Genomic DNA, 10,247 nt, shown 5'->3' on the forward strand with positions numbered 1-10,247 from the left:
AACTCAGAAATTATCAACTACTGGAAGCCATTCCCACCCCTAGGCTGGAGGAATTAAATGAAGAGGGGCCCTTGGGGAAGCTGGAAATGCTAAGAAGCTATCAGCACAAGCAAGAGCTTCAGGATGAAAATAGCCATTCTTAATACTTGTCAACTTTAAATTCACTCTCTCCTCTACTTTAGCCTTGTCCAAATAATAATATCCATGAAATCAAAGCTCTGAAATGGGACTTACATTTTTTTCTGATCCAGTTATAATAAGTTCACAACTTTAAAAATAAAAGTGTTTCTAATGAATATTAAAACAACTACATAATTTTTAACATGAAAACATTTTTCCAACTTTGGGAAGCACTGAGACATTTAACAAGTCTAGGAATGGGTTCTTATAAAAAGTATGCATCCATTAATAGGTATCTATTATTATTATTACTATTAGCAATTATGTAGCGTGAGAGTGGGGAATCAGGCCCTGGTTGTGGATTTGGAGTAGGAGCAGGGCATGTCAAACATAGGTACACAGCATTTGTTAAGACAGAGACTGATTATAAGGAGCTTGAGAGAAACTCGGAATGGAAAATGAAACAAAGATTTAGGCTCAGTCTCATGAACTTTTGGGACTACATCAAGCTAGAAAGTTACTACATAGCAAGGGAAACAGCCAACAAAACCAAGAGGTAACCCACAGAATGGGAGACAATATTTGTAAATGACAGTACAGATAAAGAGCTGATATCCAAGATCTATAAAGACCTTCTCAAACTGACACCCAAAAAACAAATAAGTCAAAAAATGGGCAGAAGACATAAATAGACACTTCTCTGAAGAAGACATACGAATGGCTAACAGACACATGAAAAAATGTTTAACATCACTAGCCATCAGAGAAATCCACCTCAAAACCACAATGAGATACCACCTTATACCAGTTAGAATGGCAAAAATTTACAAGGCAAGAAACACATGTCGGAGAGGATGTGAAGAAGGGGGAACCCTCTTACACTGTTGGTTGGAATGCAAACTGGTACAGCCACTTTGGAAAACAGTGTGGATGTTCCTCAAAAGTTAAAAATAGAGTTACCCTATGACCCAACATTTGCACTACTGGGTATTTACCCCAAAGATATAGATGTAATGAAAATAAGGGACACATGCCCCCCAGTGTTCATAGCAGCAGTGTCCACCATAGCCAAACTATGGAAGGAGCCGAGATGCCCTTCAACAGATGAGTGGATAAAGAAGATGTGGTTCATATATACAATGGAATATTACTCAGGATCAGAAATTATGAATATCTTCCATTTGCATCGACATGGATGGAATTGGAGGGGATTATGCTATTGTACATCAAGCAGAGAAAGACAATTATCATATGGTTTCACTCATATGTGGAACATAAGGATAAGGAATAGCATGGAGGACATCAAGAGAAGGAAGGGAAAAATGAAGAGTGGGAACACCCAGAGGGAGACAAAACATGAGAGAGACTATGGACTCTGGGAAACAAACTGAGGGTTTCAGAGGGAAGAAAAGCAAGGGGATGGGGTAGCTGGGTGATGGGTATTAAGGAGGGCACATATTACATGGAGCACTGGGTATTATATGCAAATAATGAATCATGGAACACTACATCAAAAACTAATGATGTACTATATGGTGGTTAACTAAACATAATAAAGGAAAAAACCCAGAGAGAAGCCTACTTTCTCTAGAAATAAGTAATATAGTTGGATCTTCCAGAGTACTAAAATTCTAAGAACAAGAATGATTCTAGCTCTTGAGTGGAACTTAATATGAAGATAGAATAACAGAAGACATTATCCAAAGAGAAAGAAGAAATGCAGCCAGGAGAACAAGTAGGTAATCGCATTCACATTGGGAGGGGTGGGGGACAACAACAACAACCCAAAACTATTAAAAAAAAAATCGGACATATGATATCAACTTTGAGAAGTTAACCAGAGCAGATGGAATCAGTATTAGATTGTGAGCCTTTACAGTACAAAGCTCTTTCTCCAGATCAAGCAACCTCACTAAGCTTCATCTGCTTGTGTCTAATAGCATGTACATGGAAGCTTTGTTTTTTTTTTTATAAACATATAATGTATTTTTATCCCCAGGGGTACAGGACTATAAATCGCCAGGTTTACACACTTCACAGCACTCACCATAGCACATACCCTCCCCAATGTCCAAAACCCCACCCCCCTTCTCCCAACCCCCCTCCCCTCAGCAACCCTCAGTTTGTTTTGTGAGATTAAGAGTCACTTATGGTTTGTCTCTCTCCCAATGCCATCTTGTTTCATTTATTCTTCTCCTACCCCCTTAACCCCCCCATGTTGCATCTCCACTTCTTCATATCAGAGAGATGATATGATAGTTGTCTTTGTCCGATTGACTTATTTCGCTAAGCACGATACCCTCTAGTTCCATCCACGTTGTCGCAAATGGCAAGATTTCACTTCTTTTGATGGATGAATAGTATTCCATTGTGTATATATACCACATCTTCTTTATCCATTCATCTGTTGATGGACATCTAGGTTCTTTCCATAGTTTGGTTATTGTGGACATGGCTGCTATAAAAATTCGGGTGCATGTGCCCCTTCAGATCACTACGTTTGTATCTTTAGGGTAAATACCCAGTAGTGCAATTGCTGGGTCATAAGGTAGTTCTATTTTCAACATTTTGAGCAACCTCCATGCTGTTTTCCAGAGTGGTTGCACCAGCTTGCATTCCCACCAACAGTGTAGGAGGGTTCCCCTTTCTCCGCATCCTCACCAGCATCTGTCATTTCCTGACTTGTTGATTTTAGCCATTCTGACTGGTGTGAGGTGATATCTCATTGTGGTTTTGATTTGTATTTCCCTGATGCAGAGTGATATGGAGCACTTTTTCATGTGTCTGTTGGCCATGTGGATGTCTTCTTTGCAGAAATGTCTGTTCATGTCTTCTGCCCATTTCTTGATTGGATTATTTGTTCTTTGGGTGTTGAGTTTGCTAAGTTCTTTATAAATTTTGGACACAAGCCCTTTATCTGATATGTCGTTTGCAAATATCTTCTCCCATTCTGTCAGTTGTCTTTTGGTTTTCTTAACTGTTTCCTTCGCTGTACAAAAGCTTTTGATCTTGATGAAATCCCAATAGTTCATTTTTGCCCTTGCTTCCCTAGCCTTTGGTGATGTTCCTAGGAAGACACTGCAGCTGAGGTCAAAGAGGTTGCTGCCTGTGTTCTCCTCATAGATTTTGATGGATTCCTTTCTCACATTGAGATCCTTCATCCATTTTGAGCCTATTTTCGTGTGTGGTATAAGGAAATGGTCCAGTTTCATTTTTCTGCATGTGGCTGTCCAATTTTCCCAACACCATTTATTGAAGAGGCTGTCTTTTTTCCATTGGACATTCTTTCCTGCTTTGTCAAAGATTAGTTGACCATAGAGTTGAGGGTCTATTTCTGGGCTCTCTATTCTGTTCCATTGATCTATGTGTCTGTTTTTGTGCCAGTACCATGCTTTCTTGATGATGACAGCTTTGTAATAGAGCTTGAAGTCCGGAATTGTGATGCCACCAACTTTGGCTTTCTTTTTCAATATCCCTTTGCCTATTCGAGGTCTTTTCTGGTTCCATATAAATTTTAGGATTATTTGTTCCATTTCTTTGAAAAAAATGGATGGTACTTTGATAGGAATTGCATTAAATGTATAGATTGCTTTAGGTAGCATAGACATTTTCACAATTTTTGTTCTTCCAATCCAGGAGCATGGAACATTTTTCCATTTCTTTATGTCTTCCTCAATTTCTTTCATGAGTACTTTATAGTTTTCTGAGTATAGATTCTTAGCCTCTTTGGCTAGATTTATTCCTAGGTATCTTATAGTTTTGGATGCAATTGTAGATGGGATTGACTCCTTAATTTCTCTTTCTCCTGTCTTGTTGTTGGTGTAGAGAAATGCAACTGATTTCTGAGCATTGATTTTATATCCTGACACTTTACTGAATTCCTGTACAAGTTCTAGCAGTTTTGGAGTGGAGTCTTTTGGGTTTTCCAAATATAGTATCATATCATCTGCGAAGAGTGATAGTTTGACTTCTTCTTTGGCGATTTGTATGCCTTTAATTTCCTTTTGTTGTCTGATTGTTGAGGCTAGGACTTCTAGTACGATGTTAAATAGCAACATCGTACTAGACATGGACATCCCTCCTGTTTTCCTCACCTTTGCGGAAAAACTTTCAGTTTTTCTCCATTGTGAATGATATTTGCAGGGAGTTTTTCATAGATTGCTTTGATAATATTGAGTTACGTGCCCTCTATCCCTACACTTTGAAGAGTTTTGATCAGGAAGGGATGCTGTACTTTGTCAAATGCTTTTTCAGCATCTATTGAGAATATCATATAGTTCTTGTTCTTTCTTTTATTAATGTGTTGTATCACATTGATTGATTTGTGGATGTTGAACCAGCCTTGAAGCCCTGGAATAAATCCCACTTGGTCGTGGTGTATAATCCTTTTAATGTGCTGTTGAATCCTACTGGCTAGTATTTTGGTGAGAATTTTCACATCTGTGTTCATCAAGGATATTGGTCTGTAGTTCTCTTTTTTGATGGGATACATGTCTGGTTTTGGGATCAAGGTGATGCTGGCCTCATAAAATGAGTTTGGAAGCTTTCCTCCCATTTCTATTTTTTGGAACAGTTTCAGGAGAATAGGAATTCGTTCTTCTTTAAATGTTTGGTAGAATTCCCTGGGAAGCCATCTGGCCCCGGGCTTTTGTTGTTTGGAGATGCATGTACATGGAAGTTTTAAGCAAGGTTTATTCTTGGCATATGTGTTAAACAAGCAAGAATCTGAGATCCCACCAATAACCATAACCAAATCCATTTCTCTTTCTATTGACTAGATATCATATATCCAACAAAATAGATGTTTTAAAATAATCCTTAGGATTTTGTGTTACTTTTTATTAGAATGCCAGTGCAATTATATCTCAGATAAACACAAACCTGCTAAAGAGCTCCCATGATCTTACATGCAACATAAAATAGCATCCAACTAGTTAAATACTACAGAGCAGATGATGCCTCCAAAGGAATAAAACTACACAAAAGCATAACAACCTGAATACCATTCTGAGACAGGAATGCGTCTGTAGGTAAAGAGGACTTTAAGACCATATTCATTAGAAAGGAAAAAAATGTCAGCATTACATGGGATAAAAAGTGGCCTTTCCATGGAGACTCCTGAACCTAATTTATCTTGCTTTACTAAGACAGGAAACACACTACAATGTTCAGGATGGAGGAAAATGACAATTTAATGATTATGGAACATCTTTCACTTTCCGTGGTAAGTGGACAATCTCAACATCAAAGGCAGAGCTGGTGGCCTTTTGGAAAATGGAATGCCGTTTTGCTTTCCTTTTCACTTTTTACTATATCAATGAACTTTAGCATCTTCTCTGGCTTTATTTTTCCATTTTCATTTAGCTTTGACACAAAACAGACCTGACTTTCAGTGAACTATGCAAAGTAACAATTTATGTTGGAAACTATAAATGGATGGGACAGAACCACTTTTGTATCTGTTACATTTTAATGACTTTAAATATATCCAGCTGAACAAAGCTCAGATCTTCACTGTTACAGGTGAGGGTAGCTTGATATGATAAACATCCTAATTTGTCAACCTACTTATCAAGAGAAATATACAAACTGCTATTTCTAAGACATGCCATTTTTCCAACTCACTAATTCTATCATGCTATCAAGCACTATCAATTTTTAGAGCTGCTTTTATACCAGTTTTATACCAGTTTTATACCAGTTCCTTGTGTTTTTCCCCAAACATCATTTGCTGTTTTTAGGGAGGGAGAAAAAAAAACACTAATATTGAACTCAGGAAAGAAATTCATTTAAGACAATTATGAAATTCCACTATCTTTGCTTTTCTAATATTGAGCACCACCACCACCACCAAATCTTAAAGAAAAACTCTTCTACCATGGAATTTTAGGGTTAATAAGCTATTCTCTAGAAGAAAAACTTGGCTATAACTTGCTACCAACAATCCTGATAAGTAGAGGGCATACTGGTATTAACTAAAGCAATGAAGTGAAATTTGGGGGAGGGGACACTGTTCTGTTGTTTAACCAAAAATAACCTCAAACCTGCAAGGTTTTACAAATACTTGCATTGTAAACAATGAAATTTTGCCTAAGGGTGAGACCAAAGTACAATGAATACTGTGGAATTCATGAGGCAAGCATGATAATTGCTTGTTTTACAGATATTCAAGTCCCAGGTTTGAACCCTCAGCTTGTCCCATCTCCTACCCCATCTCCTTCTGTTGATCCCTGAAATTAGCAACTATCAAAAATTAGGAGGGAAGATGAATGTTTCCCCAGATTCTAGAAAAAAGATGGCAGACTTTCTCTCCCCTTCCTTTGACCCTATATATTATGAAATCGGCATTCACTTTTAAGTGAGAAAAAATAACTTTTCTTGCTTATTTTCCTTTTTGGAGTTATGAGCCATTCGATGTTCAGATTTTTTTAAGGTATAGATATTTTATTTTTATTGCATTATGGATTATTTAGAGATTTTTTAAAAATTTATTTTCAGTGTTCCAGAATTGTTTATGCACCACACCCAGTGCTCCATGCAATATGTGCCCTCCATAATACCCACCACCAGTCTCAGCCAACCCTCCACTCCTCTACCCTCCAAAACCCTCAGTTTGTTTCTCAGAGTCCACAGTCTCTCATGGTTCATCTCCCACTCCAATTTCCCCCATCTCACTTCTCCTCACCATCTCCCCATGTTGAGATGTTAAGTGATGTTGAAGTATCATCACTTGGCATTTTCTTTTGGGATTAGAATGCCTTTAGTTTAGGAAGCTCTTTTGACTCATTTCCTAAGAGCAGCAAGAAAGAGGAAATGGGGAGCTGGCTGCTTAACTGTGCTTCAGAATTTTAGAGAAAGGAAAATAAAGAGTACTCCAAGATTTTCTTCTATACTGTTTAATACAGCTTGCCAGAGTAGAAAAGTAAATAGAAATTTGGGTATGGTGTATCAATCAGCTCTTACTGTGACAATGCTACCTAACAAACATCTCAGGGTCTTAAAACCAACAGTTAATTCATGCTCACAGATATTCAAGTAAGCTGTGGCTCAGAAGGAGTCATTTGGGCTTCTCTGGGCCAGAATGGACTCTCAGCTTTGCATCAGGTTCAGGTTTCCTCCACATGTCTTCCTTCCAGGAACCAGGCAGAAGGAACAATGACCACTTGAGGCAAGATCTTTTCATGAAAGAGACCAGAGTGCCAAGAGAGCTAATGTAAGCTTGTTAAGCCTCTTAATGCCTCAGTTTGGAACTACACACTCTCACTTCTGCTCACACCCCATTTGCCAGGTCATGCAGCCAAACCCAAACTCAGTAGAGGAAAACCACTCTACCCTATGGAAAATCCATGAAAAGGGCTGGATGAAAGAAAGAATTATGAACAGATAATACAGCCTAGTGTGCTTGAATCTGGGCTCCATTTCTACTCATCAATGGTGTTCTGTTCCTGATATTCATAGATGGGGTCCATAAGGTCAAAGGAACCTGCAGGAATTTTTTTTTTTTTTTAAGATTTTATTTATTTATTTGACAGACAGAGATCGCAAGTAGGCAGAGAGGCAGGCAGAGAGGGGGGGGGAAGCAGGCTCCCCGCTGAGCGGAGAGCCCGATGCGGGGCTCAATCCCAGGACCCTGAGATCATGACCTGAGCTGAAGGCAGAGGCTTTAACCCACTGAGTCACCCAGGTGCCCCAGGAATTTTTTTTTAATTTATTTATTTAATAGACAGAGAGCACAAGTAAGCAGAGAGGCAGGCAGAGTGGGGGGGGGGGGAAGCAGGCTCCCCGCTGAGCGGAGAGCCGGATGCGGGGCTCAATCCCAGGACCCTGAGAATATGACCTGAGCTGAAGGCAGAGGCTTTAACCCACTGAGTCACCCAGGTGCCCCAGGAATTTTTTTTTAATTTATTTATTTAATAGACAGAGAGCACAAGTAAGCAGAGAGGCAGGCAGAGAGAGACGAGGAAGCAGGCTCCCTGCTGAGCAGAGAGCCCTATGCGGGGCTGGATCCCAGGACCCCAGGATCATGACCTGAGCTGAAGGCAGAGGCTTTAACCCCCTGAGCCACCCAGGCGCCCCCTGGCGCCCCAGGAATTATTCATGGAATCTGTGTATTTATGTAACTTCTTTATTCTCTAAGACATCATTCGTTGCTCTTCCTCAAAAGAGGGAAAGTACAGCCCTGTAGACACATTGATTTTGGTCCAGGAAAACTGATTTTGTTGTTCTGGTCTTCAGAACTGTGAGAAAATAAATTTCTATTGTTTAAGCCACCAAGTTTGTGGTAATTTATTACAATAATCATAGGAAACTAATACAACACCTTCCTTCAATTAAGAAATTTTAATGCTGATGGATGAAATATTCAGGTAAATTGAATTTCTAAGAAAGGGGGAAACAGAAATAATGCCCTAAAATTCACAGTCTGATCACAGGCCAATAGTTAATGAGCTGTGAAAATCTCTTTCATTCTGGGCAAGTTTTTACATCTCTACATTATATTCTAAACTGACTGGTCTGTTGTTAGAATTACCAGCAAGGAAACCCAAGAGAGGATCAAAGATTAAAAAAAAAAAAAAAAAAATGAGGATGTAGAGAAAAGGGAACCCTTGTACACTTATGGTGGGAATGTAAATTGGTGCAACCACTATGGAAAACAGGATGGAGTTTCCTCAAAAAATTAAAAATAGAAATACCTTATAACTCAGTAATTCCACTGCTGGGTATTACCCAAAGAAAATGAAAATTAATACTAATTCAAAAAGAATTGCACCCCCTAATGTTTACTACAGCATTATTTACAATAGCCAACATATGGAAGTAACTGAAGTGTCTACTGATAGATGAATGGATAAAGGGATGTGATATCTCCCTCACTCTCCCTCTCTCTCCCTTTTTCTCTCCAACCCCGACACAGAACATTGCTTAGCCATAAAAAAGAATGGAATCTTATCATTAGTGACAATATGGATGGACCTAAAGTGTACTACACTAAATGAAATAATTCAGACAGAGAAGGATAAATACCATGTGGTATCCTTAAAATAAAAATGAACAAACAAAAGAGAAACATAATCATAAATATAGAGAACAAACTGATGGTTGCTAGAAGGGAGGTAGGTGAAGCAATGGGCAAAATAGGTGTAGAGCATTAAGAGGTATAAACTACCAGTTATAAAATAAATAAGTTATAGGGATGAAAAGTACAACATAGGGAATATAGTTAATAATATTATAACAAAACTGTATGGTGACAGATGGTAACTACATTTATGGTGGTGAGCTTGTATAATGTATAGTATTGTTAAATCACTATGTCATACACCTGAAACTAATAAACCATTGGTGTCAACTATACTTCAATTTTTAGAAACAGGAAAAAATCTGACCATGCCACAATGAGCTTAAACCACTTAAACCTGGAATGGCTACAATTATAAATACTGATGATATCAGGAATTGAAAAGCATGTGGAACAACCAAGATCGTGATAGATTATCTGTGAACAATCACTCTGGAAAACAATTTGGGAGTAACTTACAAAGTTGAACATAACCAAACAATTCTATCCCCTGCATATTTACTCAAGAGAAATAAAAACATATGTCCACAAAAAGATTTATAAATAAAAGTTCATAAAATCTTCATTTACAATATCCCCAAGCCGGGAACAACAAATATCCTCTAGATATATTTATGGAATGGAATACTACACAGTGATGCAAAAGAACTAAATACTGATATGTATAACAAAACAGGTAAATTAACTTCTTTTCCTGAAGGATTCTCAAAGCATCCCAGGATTTCCACTTTCAGAGAAAATGTTAAACTGAAATACAAGTTGGATATTTACATTATCTTGAGTGAAGGAAGTGAAACGTAAAAGTGAATATATTCTATGATTTCATTTGGGTGAAATTCTAAGACAGGCAAAGTTAATCTATGGTGATTAAAATCACATCAGTGGTTGCCTAGGGCAGGAGTTAGGAGTGACTATAAAGAGACAACAGGAACTTTCTGGGCTAATATTATTACTATATTTCCTAATTGATAGGACAGTTATATACATTAGCATAACTCATCAAACATAATACCTGGCATTTTATTGTATGTAAACTATACTTCAATAA

Source organism: Mustela nivalis (genome assembly GCF_964662115.1).
Source record: "Mustela nivalis genome assembly, chromosome: 8".
Taxonomy (NCBI): domain Eukaryota; kingdom Metazoa; phylum Chordata; class Mammalia; order Carnivora; family Mustelidae; genus Mustela; species Mustela nivalis.